The 14,644-nt window shown below is 44.2% G+C and overlaps 1 long non-coding RNA gene across 2 annotated transcripts in view; it reads left to right on the forward strand.

The window, feature by feature from the left end:
* Positions 1 to 2,426: 2,426 nt before the first annotated feature.
* LOC140658993 (uncharacterized) overlaps positions 2,427 to 14,644 on the forward strand; it is a 55,641-nt gene continuing 43,423 nt past the window's right edge. The window contains exon 1 of one of the 2 annotated variants that reach the window (XR_012044939.1): positions 2,427 to 2,493. This is a non-coding gene — a long non-coding RNA (uncharacterized lncRNA). Of the gene's footprint in view, positions 2,494 to 11,034; positions 11,314 to 14,644 lie in introns of those variants that run through there. The other variant, XR_012044940.1, reaches the window with a different exon arrangement.

Below are 14,644 nucleotides of genomic sequence, written 5' to 3' on the forward strand. Positions count from 1 at the left end.
GCCTGGATACCCGTCACCCTTCTTGGGACTGCTCTCCCGCCAGGGTGGCCGCTGGTTCCTGCCTATGTGGCGCGGGGATTTAAACCATAGGTTCCTGCCTATGTGGCACGGGCATTTAAAGCTGCAAATCCTCCCTGAACAGCTTTCTGTGTTCATGCGAATGTATGGTGTTTTGTGTGTTAGAGGTTCAAAGCTCAGTGTGAGAGATGATTAGTTCTTTGAAGGAAACAATTTTATTTACATGAGAAGCAGTGGAAAAAGTGCTGTAACAGTTTTTCGGGGTTGCTGGTAAGGCTGTAGTACTGTCTGGTTGAGAACTTGGCATCTTGATTGCAGACCCTGCTTGGAGACTTCCCTGTGTCAGTGGTGTCGCAAGGAAAGCCTTTCAAATCTGGGCTCTTACAGAGTGCAACCTAATATATGCTAACAGGAGCCTCATTTAACAAAAAAATATCTTTGCACTGTTTGTGGAAGTACCCTGAGGTACCTGAATGGAAAGTGCTAAGTGCAGTGTGCTGTTAATAAGCAGAAGCTGCATGTCATTTCCAGGCATAGCTGTAGGCAGAATGCAGGGAGAAACTGGTAGTGTCTGGGTCCTGATCCTGAAAGCACTCTTGGGTTTTGTCCTTGCAGCTTCAAAAGCTCTGGCTAAGGTGTGAGGATGGGGTTCCAGAGTACATACTTTACCAACAAATGCACCAGACTCTGCAGATTTCTATATGACTTTAACATCCTGCAGTTGCACCTCTAAATTATTGTTAAGAAGCGACGAGCTCTGAAGAAAGTAAATGCCCTTGTTGATTGAAATGTTGTGTAGCTTTCTCTGTGCTAGAATACCTTCTCATTTAGGGGTAGGATATAATCTTACAAAACAGTGTTTAGTAGCCAGAGGGGGAGAACACAGTAAAAAATCCGAAATGTGTGTTTTTTCATATATGTTGTTGCTCTTCCGGTTACAGGAGGTGCTGAAATAAATATTAAGGCACCTAATCGGTTCTGAATCCACAGAGTTTGTCCACAGAGACAATGATCAGTTCAAGGGTCTGGAATAACCATTTCACCTCCTGATAGCTTTCCCATAAGCCCATTTGGAAATATTTTACTAGCAGAGTAGACTCCCAAGGGAAGGAGTGAAAGTCATCTGCGAAGTCTGTTACAATTAGGTTGTGCAAAGCACTGGGGAACATGCTGCGTGCAACAGTCCTGCTGCTCCTTCACAGCGACCCAAGTGTGACCCAGTGTGACTTTCCAATTGACCCTATATGTGGTATGCTGTGCAGTCATACTGCGCTTACAGCAGAGCGTATGCCAGGAGATCCCACTGCAAAATCTGGCACGTCCTTTCTTTCATGTGGTGAGCTATTATTTTCTATGCAGTGGGAGAGAATCTGCCGTGAGGCAGACAAGGAATAACCTTTTTGTATATGCCATGCAGATATAAGCCTTTTGGAATTTGTTTGCATTCTAAACAAATACAAGCGTGTCAGTACTAGGGTAAAACTCGATGGTAACTCCTAAGTCCTCTTTCACTCACCTGCTGATGGCTGTTGTGAATATCCTGCTTCAAGGTGAAACCCAAAATTAGGTTCCAGCAAATCTTTAGGCTCTGAGCACTTAGTTCCTACACAGGAAAAAAAATAATACAAGAATTGGGTCCATTCATACAAAATTATGTGGAGTTGCTCATTCATTAGTTACATAATAGAGACTTTGAAGCTGTACAGCAATGCTTGGATCGTGTTAGCTGTTCCCAGGCAAAGTGCAGGTGGGATTGTGCAAGAACCTGGCCTTGCTCTATACAGAGGTGGTGGTGTCTCCAAGGCAGCGGTGCTCAATTTTACTATGTGTTATGTTCATTTCGTCTGGATTAAGGCCTATGACTGTGTTGGTGACCATGATGGGGTAGTTGGAGACAAATTTGATGACATCTTGGGCTGTGATATGGCCTTTGTGTTTCAGAGGAATTTTAATTCTTCTGAAGCCGAGTACAACATGTTGTTACCATGAATGAGCTATGGCATTGCTGATCACTCTGTGCAGACTTTCAGCTTAATCCCTTCAATTTGGCATTGAAGTGAACAAGTTCTTGTGTGGAGGATTGTTCTATGAATTTCCCAAGATTTATGTCGATCCAGTTTCTCATTCCTCTTTGGATGTCAGAGGCAATCCCTAGAAAGAGGAAAAAAAACTACAGGTCTGTTGACAAGGCAGTGTTACAAAATAAGACAACCTATGTCCTTTCAGGGCAGCCATGATGATGCTAATGAAAGGCACAGAAGTAGGACACCATTCCTGTGTGTGCTGACTGTTTTAGGTTATTTCTTGAATAAAGAGACTATATCGGAGCCAATTCTAACTCTGGGAAATATCCCCGTGCAGTGCAAGTAAGACCCACAGACAGGACCAGCTCCAAAAAGACTTTAAATCAAGTCTGGTCCCACTCTATTCCTGCTCAGTGAAGTCAGCTCCAGCCACATGGACAGCTGAGTGAAGGTAGGAACCCATGACTGATATTTTGTAGCCTGGAAACAAACTCTGTGATCGCTCTCTATCCTTTGGCCTTTAGAATTATTCTACTTCTTTGGTGCTGTTACCTGTTGAATGTGATTGTTGTCTCAGGTAGGTTTTAATGTAGCTGTTATATATGTTGATTTTGTTGGAAGGTGAAAGGGACTTGTAAGCAATGTTGAATCCCTTGACTCTGGGAAATAAAAGAGGACATTTTCAGAAAGGAACTGCATTTGTTTGGAGTCTTAAGGAAGTTGGACCCATTGTTTCCAACCTTCTACGTGGCCTAGGTGGTGCCTGAGGCTGTCACACTTCTTAATGGGACTTCACAGAAGAGGCTCATGAATATTTCCATTTATATGAACAGAAAAACGTTTTGGAATACATGGGACTTGCTCACAGCTTTCCAACAGTGACAAGCAAATTAAGCGATCGGGAAGATCTCTATGCAATTCCTGCCTAGTGGTTCTGTGTTTGGTTTTGGCTAATGAACAGAACAGTGAGGGAGCCGGAGTTCAGTCCTTCTGTCTTAGAAATCCAAAATGTGGAGGTCTCAGCTTTTAACTGTCATAACCCTAAGAGTTGTGGTAAACTCACATTGCTTGATAGGAATCACAAGAGACGTTGGTCCCCAGCCATCCCAGATAGGTTTTGTTCATACCAGACAGCAATAAGGGCAGCTGCTGCTGGAACCAGGTTACGCAGCTTTCACTGGAGAAGTTTTGGAGTTCAGGTCTTAGCTTCAGTAGTACTGTCTTCAGTATCATGTCTCCAGCCAGCATGCTGGGTAATGAGGTCAGCTTTGCCTGTGGTATAAAGAAGAGCAAAACCATCAATGTGGCTTGAGGTTCTGGATAAGCATTGAAATTAGAAGAGGCTATTAAGGAAACATCTGCAGCATTATCGTAACAAAATAAAATATTTAAGTTGCCTGCCCCTATCCAGGGTTTCAGTCTATTTTCTTGATCACTAGCTTGCCCTTTGCTGCGATCTCTCCTTATAAAGTTGTCTAGTATTTACCACAGCTCCTCTCTGCCTTTCAGCTCTGTTACGTGTAGACGGCTGCCATTACGTTCAGAGAGCAATGTGAGTTGTACAGTGAAGGCAGTTAATCATGGCATAGACCTTCCCCCCATACAGTGACGTGGGAGTCAGAAGATACCTGGGATCCATTAGGACTGACCTGGCGAGCACACATGTTAAACTGGCTCATGTATCTGTAGATCGTGTTATAGGATCTGCACTGAAGTATTGCCATGATTGAGAGTGTGTCTTCCAGGCTGGTCAGCGTTGAGTTAACAGTCAACTGTTCCATCTGTTCTGGGGTATCGAGATGAGGAACTTTAAACTAAGACAAAATACATGTAAGAGAGTTGTCCAAGGGCCGTGTTTGTTGGTATGTCTAAAGCAAGGTCCTCCACCAGACAGTCAGGGAGAGAGAATGTCTTTGTGGTACTGCAGAAGTTTGTGGGCAGTGCTCTTTGAGAAGGAGACAAAAATTAGGCTATGCTGGGGCATATCCAGATTTCCTGATGAAAAAGTGAGGTGGGAATAGTCTGGTGCCACATCTGTTAGGAGGATGAGGGTGAAAAACCCTTCAGTTTTTTGTAAAGACCCTTCCAGGGGAGAGTGTCAGGTATCCCCCTGGAAATGGGTAGTTACATATCATCAGGAGTTCCTTGCTTGTGAAGTGTTTAGTAGGTAAATTAGTTGAAATAGAATCTATACCTTTTAAGCTTTTAGGAGAATCTGATTAAAACTGCCTGAAGACCTGTAGTTAACTCTTGTGATTTGAGATCTGCCAAGGAATATTTGTTTGGATCTTCAGCTGTCACTGTTTCCTGTGTGCAGCATCCATCTGCAATAGCCCTTTCTCTTCCACCTCATCACTTCCATTTTCTTTTTCCTCCCAGCTTTTCCTGCTCTGTCTTGACCTGTTTTTTTTTTTTTTATTGCCGCCTTTTCCACACTAATCCCTTTGGCAGGGATGACTTGGCTGAGACTGTTCATAGGACATTACCTGCTCCAGTCTTTAAGACCCTAAAGGAAGCTGCTAAATAATGATTACCAGGTTAAAAGGGCATTATGTAAGGCTGGCTTGTAATTAGTGCTTAGTTCAACTGTGTGTAAAATTGACTGTATGCTGAGTCTGTATCTCTCTCTACCTGCATACTAGGTGGTAGGTTTTTATTCCAGGGATTCTGACCCCTAGTGTTAGCCCAGAAAGTACTGTCTGGCCTCTGGGAATTTAAATAAAAAGCAACAAGAAGCTGAGCTGTGTAATGCTGGTGTAAATGCAGTATCTTCTTTAGCAAGGTAAAGATGTGGGACGTTGCCGGACTGAAAGCGTTTGCGTGCAGTTGTCTACTCAGTTAAAAGGCAACCTTGTTCTGAAACGTGATTCTGTAAAAGTGGTATTGAACTAGCATTACTGTGTTTTCTTTCTCCTCATATAAAACTGTTTATTTTGCTGGTTTTTTTCTAGCTGCTCTGAAAAATTCACACCTAAAGACTTTCAGCACTGTATTTGAGAGCAAAGCAGTCATTGCTAAAAAGTTACAGAGAGCACCATGCTGTGGAGGTTAGATGAATCAAGGCTTTCCCCAAAGCCTGATGGGTTTCAGATCATACGTTCTGATACAGCATTGTTCCTCACAGAATGAGGTAGATGGTAAGAAAATAGGAAATGACATCAAAGCGATGGTAGAGTCTCCAGTTTGCAAGCCTTTTTGAGGCATTGTTCTTAGACCAGAAGCCTCTCACTGTGGCTTTGAAAGAAGTTTCTTGTTTGCTGTAGTGTATGTTCAAAGACAGAGAGGTCACTTTCTGTGATGAAAATGAAGGATTTTTAGCGTGACAGCATTTGGCAGGGAACTTGCTAAGCAGAGTGAATGTCTGCAAGACATGCACGTCAGCGTTTCTCCTTCCAGAGCTTCAGCTGCAGAATGAATGAGAGTATTGGATTGAGCTGCTGTGGTGCAGATGGTAAATGTTAATGCAGACAAGTTGTATTGTCCAAGATTCTACTGGAAGTTGCTCAGATGCTGTGGATGTGGTAGGCTAAGATGCTTGGTATAGAACGGTATGCTTATCTTTTGACTTCATGTAAATAGGGGAATTGTTGTGAATTTTGATAATGTTGGTGCTTAAGATTTAATCTAAGTGTTTGAAGGGAAAGTTTTCTTGATCAGCGTAACTCCCTTACAAAAGCTCTGTTGTGTCTGCCTGGTATATGGTAATGGGGTGTGCTTTCAATATCTCTGTAAAGAGTTAGCAAACTGGTTCAGGTTTTGGGATTACAGATGTTTTAGTTTAGTTCAACCAGTAGCAACTAGTATATTTGTACCGCTACCTACTTTATCAGTTTAGTTTAAGTACCATCAATAAGACTGTGTGACACAATAAGAAACGTACTGAGTAGGTTGTTCAACATTACTTGTATTGATGATTGGGTAGGTAGTGCCACACAAATTCTTTAAACAAAATCGGCATTTTAATAAATACTAGCACTGGTTTACAGTGTGTATGAAGTTAAAACATTGTCTAAGGCATATTTCACAGCTGTGCAGGATTTTTTTTTTTTATAACATCATATGAAGGGAAAATCTTTGTTTTTCCACATGAAAGCAGAATTGTTGGATTTTCAAGTTGTACTGGAATTACTTCATTAATGCAATTTCTGTCTTTGCTGTGAAACCAGTATTATAATAACACTTAGATACATACATCCCAATCAAATATTAGTCTAGCAGGATTCAATTCCTGGTGGTCTTACTGCTGTTGCCCTTTGTCACATCTTTTCTTAATGCATCATTTACATTGTTGTAGTTACAGCTTGGTATCATAATGCAGGCAGCTTGAAAGATTAATTCACTGTGTCCTCCGGAAGTGCAACCCATTGCTACTGATTAGACTAAACTCAGAATACTAGAAGGTATCTGGTATTTTAGTAGACCTGAGCAAATAACTTCTACTATTTTTGAAGACAGTGTAATTTGAAGAGTCATTCTCTGGAGGAATTAGGAAAGGCAATACCCACATGAGCAATTTTACTGTGACCTTTAAGCCAATTTGATTTTAAAGATGATTTAAAAGAAGTTCCCCTCACCACTCTTAGCGGAATATGCCTCTATATTTCAGACATATCCCAGGCTCTTAGCATTGTTTCTGGTAACCAGCAATAACAATTAATATCTTTCATCAAAGAGAGGCTGTGAAGAGAGAGGCAGACAGCTGGAATGTGTATTTCAGTCCCTGATGCTGCACATGGGTCATATCTAGCAGTCTCTCCCATACAAACCCAAGCTGATCCCTGCTTTAAGAGATGCAGCCACTGTGTGAGGAATCACCTGCATCTTGCCCTTACTGATTATCGTAAATGTAAAGCCCAGGAAGCTATCTGTTTTGCTTGGAAGCTGGTGCTAATTGTACTGTTGTTCAGTGCATAGACTAGTAAAACTTACTCCAGCAATGTCTGGGTAAAAGGTTTGAAGGTCGTTAGTTTAGCTACCGAACGGATCTCTCCCAGATTCTTTTGCAACCAGTCTTTGGTCCCAGTTGTTCCATCCTGGCCTGCTGATCCTGTAAACAAAGCAGATCCGAAGAGTTAAAAGCCACAACATATACTGAAGGAGGCATCTAGGCATCCTTCATGTGAATGATTAAATATCTGCTAACAGAAGAATGGCTGATGTTCTTCCTATTGCAAGTGCAGGGTCTGATCTTCTGCTCTCTGATTCACTTCCAGACTGGGGAAATGGTTACACCAAAAGGAAATCCCATTTCTCTGCCTATATCCTATTCATTATATACTATCATACCTCCTTATGCCAGTATTCCCTGTAGCTTCCAAAGGAGAAGTGATTTCCTTTCCTCCTTCACAGGGTTGTCGTGAACTTCGCAGGGTTGTAATGTACAGTAGAAGTGACTGAATCTCAGTGTTGGAAAGATGTGTGATTGTTAGGTGTAAAATCTTCCATGTTTGGAGTACAAAAGAAGCTCCATACAAATACTAGTGCTTTACTGGGAACTTACGTGTAGGCACCTTACCTGAGCCTGTGAACTGGGCCGTCAAATAGGCCTTCTGAAACTCGTAGACATTGTGTTTCTTCCTTGCTGACAACACTGGGTAGGCTCCATCAGTTGCTGCAGTGGTGGGGAATAAACCATATAACAGATTATTTCCATGTGGGTAAAGCAGCAGAGATGAGTGTAGTGGGGTGAGGAGAACTTCTAATGCTGGCGGACTGGAGGTGGCAGGTGCTAGTGGTTGGCCTATAGCATGTGACAAATGAGGTTTGTTTTCTGCTGGGCCATATAATTTATCGTGTGCTTGAGAATAAGGATTAATATTTGGTATACCTTTACAAGAAAATACCCCCTTTAGAGCCGAGTCATTGACTGATTTTGGTTATACCCAATGAGAAACATGAAGGTAAAGAGCAGATCTTGCCTGATCAATAACTAGTGATGCAAGAGTGACTGCTCAAGTAGCAACACAAAGCTAAAGCAGCTGCAGCCTGTGGGCATGGCATGCTGAGGAGCAGCAGCTCCAGCACTGTCACATTCACGTGGGGGAGCAGAATGCCCAGTCTGTGCAGCCACGTAGCTGTGTCTTCCAGGGACATGTCAGTAATTTGTGGGAAGATGATATCAGCTGACATCACTAGCATTGTTTCTCGAACTTCGGTGCTTCCTAGGACATCAAAGCCCTGAGGAAGGAGGAAGAAATTGAAGCAGGTGATGAGCAGAGCTGTTAGAAAGCCTTGAATATTGAAGCTAAGCAGAAAAAGTGGTGAAAGAAAAATTGGCAAAATAATTACAATTTCTCTTCTTTGCTGCTCTCCTCCCCTTCCTTCCTCTCCTGTTTAACAATAAAAGTTGGAAATACAACTTGACTGTATCCTTGTTGGGGGAGCTGACCTTGGCAATTCAGGTTTTCTTTTGTCAGCAGAGTTGGACGGCAAAGCAAGCCAGGTGCTTGAATTTCCTTTCCCTTACACTCCCACAGCCTCTGCTTTTGTTACGGCAGTCAGCAGAGTGGTTACGCTGTGTAAAGCGAGGCTGGGGCATGCTCAGGCTTCTCAGCTTGGCTTACTGGTAACTTGTACGAACAGCCTCAGCCCAGCAGCACCAGGGCAAGGGCAGAGTCTCTCTCTCACTCACTTGTACACAAATGTTTTAATGGATGTTAACAATTTTAGGGGCCTGGTCCAGAAACTTTCATAAGTCATTAGACTACCACAGATAAGCAGTAGAGAAGCCCTTGCTGTTTACATCCTGGCTCTAGGTTGGAGTGGTGGATGTGCTTCCCAAACTTCCTCTGAGGAGGAACTTTTTATGCTGGTCTATGCACAGAGGTTAAGCCAGAGTGAGGGCTGGACTTGTCTTCATACTGGAACTCCTTTCTGGCTCATCTTCCAGATTTGCTTTATATCTGGTCATGAGAGTCCCAGAGCTGGAAGCCTGAAAGTTCACCTGTGACCTGTTCTGCTCCCCAGGACTCTGTTATCACAGGCACTTGGGTTACTTACCTTCAGGACAAAAATGTTGAAGTTTTCTAGGAAGGCACTGAGGTACTGGAGAGGCTCATTCTTGTTCCATATTACCTTTGAGACCATCTGGATGGCTGAGGGGCTGTAGATGGTCTTGCTCTGAACAGTCAGTTGGGCCAGTATTTCAGCTGAGAAAAGGTCTAGGGAGTCATGCTGAAGTACACGGAGTGTAGAGCGAGGGCTGGAGACCAAGCCACAGCATTCTGCTCCTGCTCGTCTCTCTCAGCCCACCTGAGCTTGGACATGTAAGGAGCATTAACAAGCAGTGCACAGTGTTTACTGGGATTAAATTTAATAATAGCTGTTCTCTGCTGCTAGGCAGGTGATCTGTGAGAATGTTCTCAGCAGACCATGTGTAATTTAATATCCGTTCTTCCTGTGTCTTACCAGCCACTGCTGTTTGGAGCTTGTCATTGAAATCCTTGTCTTCCTACAGAATTTATACTCTCCTGATAAGATGGTTATCTCCTAGAGGCAGTGCTTTTGACACTGTTTTAGCATTAATACTTAACAAGAAGAAACTTAATGAGAAAAAAATGGAAGCACATAGAAGAAAATGAGCAGCACAAATAATGAACTAACCTGGTTGAACTCTGTTCCTGTCAGCTTGTTTCATGGCTAAGAATAAAATGCCAGATATTTTGTACCTAGCCCTTACCCCATGGAAGTTGCTCTTCAGTGTTGCAAAATCTGAGTATGATCCAAAAGCAGTGAATAAACAAAAACACTGTAGCAGCCATTCTCTGTCTGCTGCAGTGCCTTGTGTGCAGGCGGAGCCTACAAAAGGAAAAGCAAAGCTCAGAAGGTACGTAATTTCTTTCACTGGATTGCTGAGGCGTGTAATACTGCAAGTCCCCATTGGTAGTGAAATATATATTATAGTTAATGTTGCAAGCTCCCTGTGGGATCCAAACGCTACCAGACAGGAGATGGGGGAATCATTTAGCCTTTGAGCATACTGGAGTTGCCAGATTCCTGCAATACCAGCATGCTCCAGTCTCATTCTTGATACAGCTTCTGCTTTTTCACCTCAGCTCTCTGTGCTGAGAAGGGTTTCAGTCCTCCAAAAAGGAGGATGGTACCTTTCTCTGACCACTGTGAGCTGAAAGGCTAAGCAGCAGGCTGAGGAGTGAGGGAGGACTCCATTAGATATTAGCAGGAGATTCAGCTCATTTGTCCTCCAGGGAAGCAGCTTATCCAAAGGTAGAGACACTTCTCTGTCTACTGACTTCAGGGGACCCTAAAGGCCTAGCATTGGTTAGGCACTTAACTGTCAGATTGCTAAAATGATAAAATGACTCTTTCCCGCAGAAGGAATAGGTCTGCGTGTCACCTGAAATCAAGGATGTTTTACGAGGTGGCTGAATCTTTCCACCTTTCCATGTTCCTGAATACCTGGAGATGAGCAGGCCTAGACATTTGTTACCCGAGTTCTGCAGTTGGAAGTGAAGAACTCCCTTTATGAAGGAGTAGATGTGCTCTGGATTCTCATAGGGCCCTTGGGCTTTGTGTTTGTTCAGGATCTTCACTCTGCAGGACATGGATAGTCAGGGAAAGCCAGCTGCAACCAAGTAATCCACAGCCACTGGGACAGAACCCGCAGAGCCCTCTGCCAGTGAGTGGAGAGGTGTTAGGGCTGCATTCAGGGGATGTTTCCACTCCCTTGATGCCAGGGAACAGACACTTCAATCAGAGTGTGACCAAAAGTGCTTCTTCAGGAGATTAGGCTCCTTGGTTGGTTTTATGTGGATTTGCAGGTGTATGGGAGTGAAGCAGAGTCTCTGCTTAGGGTCTTCTGTTTGTGGCCTGAAATGTGAAACTGCACTGGCAGCCAAGTAAGATCATAATGGTATTTACCAAACGAGAATTTCGGGTTTGGTGCTGGTTGGTTGGGCTAATGGAAGCTGCTCTCCTCACCTGGTGTCTGGGCTCCCATCTTTACAGGCAAAGAGAGAAGCAAGAAGAGTATCACTGAAATGATAATGGACTTGATACCTGCATGGCTGCAAGAGAGTCGCATGTCACGTCACTGGGTAAGAAGCTGAGATTCTCTGTGTTGAGGCTGCTCAGGAAGAGGCCAAGCCTTCCTCCAAACCAAGCAACGTAGTCCTCAGTAGAGAAGAGCTCAAATACTGTGCTTAAGTGACAGAAGATCTGCCCCAGGATGAATCATCTCACATCACCATGAGGAAGCTGAGATAGGTTACGCTTCAACCAAAAGAAAAAGACATCATTAAAAGTGCACAATGTGGTTAGTATTAAAGGTGGGACTGGTAAAAAGGAGTCAAACTGAGGGCCAAGAAGTACATTACAGTTCTGAGATAACCCTACTGGAGACTCATCTTAAGACAAGAAGATGTAATTAATTTAATTTGCAAATGCAAAGATTGCTGCTGTGTGTGCAGTTTTGGTGGCTTGTCTGGTCGCTTACATGTGGGGCTGCAGTGACTGTGCATCCAGGGCTCGCCTCTTCTGGGCCGTTAAGGGTGCGTGTACTCAAACTGCCTGTGAATCCTGCTGGTCTCCAGCATGTGGCTTATGGGTACAGGCTCCTGGGGGATCCTCTGAGGATGCTCATGGCTATAGGTAGTGAAGGATACAGGGCTCTTACTGTTTGATCAAGGAGGCCAAAATACAGTGCCTGCACAATGACTCCTTCATTCTTTCCCTGAGACTTGTTAGTCTTTGTGACAACACTGAAATTCATACCGGATTAAAGAGCATCAGTATTGCAGAGAATCTGTATCCCTCCCAGGATGGCACCCAGACTAATTAAGAGTTTTGGCCTCTTCCTGGACCTGGAACCTCAGCTCCCACATCAGTGTGCACTTCATGTGTAAACTGTTTTATTCCAGCCTCTTGAACAGGAGGTGAAGTTGCTACCTGCTTTGCAGCTGGATTGAATGCATCCCTGAAATCCCCAATGGTGCGAGAGCTCAGAGAGCCGAAGACTTTGCCTGCTTTGTCCATCTCACGCAGGACATCGCTAGCCAATGTGTAAGCTGCCGCTTGCTCTGGGCCGAGTCCTGCCACAGCATCAACCTGTGAAATCAAATGTTAAAATTACTATCCTTGCCTTATGGCAGCAAGTATTTGCTAGCTGTGAAAGGCTGTTGGCCAGGATTCGGGCCTTGCACTGGGCTCTGTCTGGCAGAGTTACTTACAGTGCTGAAATCTGCATTTCTGTCAGTCAGGTCTCTGTATGTAGCCAAGGAGCTGAAGGAGCCCAGGTTTGTTTGTAGCCAACCCAAGCTTCCCCTAGCGTTCTCAACGCATGGGCCACGTTTTAAACAAAGCATAATTCAGGGGTGATATAACCAGCAGTTCAGTTCCCTGGTTCTCCTATGGGAATAGTATGACTGTGCTGATACAGGAGTTGCCCAAAATGTCTAGGTGCCTAGATCCCTCAGTGGTATCCGCAGCACCGAAGTGACTAATGCCCAACATATACCTTTAGACCTGTAAGCAGCTGGTAAGGAAATAGCATTCCCATACCTTTTGGCAAAGGTGTAAGGATCAGACTGTTACATTGGGGAGATTCTCAGATATTGTGGTAACGGCAGCCAGAGAGGTACCAACCACGGTCCAGTTCTCAGCTGGTGAGCTGCCACTGCAGTGAGGGACAATGATTAACACGAGGGCTTGTCCTAGCCTCAGGGAGGGAGCCAGCTGCTTCTGCAGACAATTTTGTTCTCCTTCTTTCCTTGCTATAGAGCAAAAAGCTGTTGGCATCTTCCAATTTTAATTGGATTGTCTTTGTCATGGGTAAATGCTCAGCATCCTGTAATTTTGTGAGTATGTTACTGCTTCTGACAGAGATGCAGGGAAGTTACAGGAGGGAGAAAGTGTGGGATGGGATGCCTTCAGCATACCTCCTTCAGAAGCCTTAGCAGACAGGTAGCTCTTTACAAAGCTGTAAACATCCTTATGGCTAGTGGGGGACATCTCTTGAAAGCTGCCTTCTAAGCCACTCATTCTGTGAGAGAAGGAAAAGCAGGAGGTTCATTATAGCAGCAAAGCCTTGTTTTTGGTGACTGAAGTCACCAAAAGTTTGTAACCTGACTGCACACAACTTTGCAGTCTGTGGTCTGTTTTCTCAGTGGTAACCAAACTTCTTTCTTTAGATGAATTTGCATTGTTAAACAAGCATTGTTATGCCAAATATGTAGTTGGATAGAGATGACACAGTACTGGTCAGGAACTGGAGCTGTGAGAGAATGGAGCTGTTGGGAGTGAAAATGGGAAGGAAGGGTGAGCCTGGGATTTTAAGAGCCACAATATAACTTAGTTTCTGTATTCAGACAGGATCAAGCAGGGCAATGGGAATTCTCTTGCTATGTGCAAAAGCTGAAGTGAAAAGAAAAGTTGAAGTGAATGCAGGCAATGAAGTACTCACATAATTTGGTATATTCTACAAGCTATGTTCCTTGGGATAGCTGCAAGGGCAGAGGCATTTGTGCTGCCCAGCCACAAGTCTGCTTGTTCTGGAACCAGTCGTCGCACTGGGGGACACTAAAAGTAGGGAACTGTCCTCGGAGTTTGAGAAAGATTGCACTGAACATCTCAGACTTGCAGGTTTGGCAGGGATGGTAAGCCTTGCTGTAAAACACAGCAAGTAAGAACACAAATCACCTGTGACCAGAAGCTGTTTCCCAGCTCGTGCTGTAGCAAGTGCATGTGTCTGGGTGTAATAAAGCATTTGACAGGGGAACCACCTCTGGGAAGATATTCTCTAGGTCCATATGGGCTGAAGCCCAGTAGCTTCTGCAAGACACTGTTCTTGCAGTTCACTGCATACTAAAACAACATCCCCATGCAGGGGTTGGTATCTCACCTGAGAAGCAGTGGCCACAAACTCAGCAACAAAGGCCGAGATGTCCAGAGCTGGCCTGCTCTCCAGGGAGACCAGGAGGGTTTCAACCATGCTGGTATCATCCAGGACTCCAGGGTCAAAAAATAAGTGGGTGAGCTGGGTAGCGGTGAGATTGTCCCTTACATTGAACTTCAAAACCAATGGGACGTGATCAGAGAGAAGTAAAATATCGCTAACAGGCAGAGACCTAAGCTATAGAGTTGGCTGGATTCCCTGCATTGGGAAGAAGAGTTCTGCTATGGCTGGAGCAATGTCTATTTACTGAATTAGATGATCTAGGAGGGTGCTCAGCCTTGTGCATGTGAGGAGCTGTAGCAGAGCAGGATGCAGGACCTGAGCAAAGGCAAAGCTCTCAGGTCTGAGTCAGAAAACAAACTAACCCTGCTGAAATCCATCATTAATCTGGTGAAATCTTCATAACAAGCATTGGCTGCGAATGCCCCCAAGTTCTTTTGCAGCCAGTCCAGACTTGTTTCCTGTCCCAATGCACACAGAGAACCTGCAGCACAGGAGAACAAGACAGCATCACTCGCCTTTCCTCGTGGTTTGCTAGAATGCACGGGAATGCTGATAGTCCATTTTAGGTTTTGGCTCATGTTACCTGTCACGGTGTGTTGGCTTTCAAGGAAGGTCAGCAAAGTGCTACAGATGCCTTGCTGATTCATGGGCAACAGGGACATGTATGCCTCAAGGAGGACACACTGTGGAG

The sequence above is a fragment of the Ciconia boyciana genome, chromosome 13 (assembly GCF_034638445.1).
Source record: "Ciconia boyciana chromosome 13, ASM3463844v1, whole genome shotgun sequence".
Lineage (NCBI taxonomy): Eukaryota > Metazoa > Chordata > Aves > Ciconiiformes > Ciconiidae > Ciconia > Ciconia boyciana.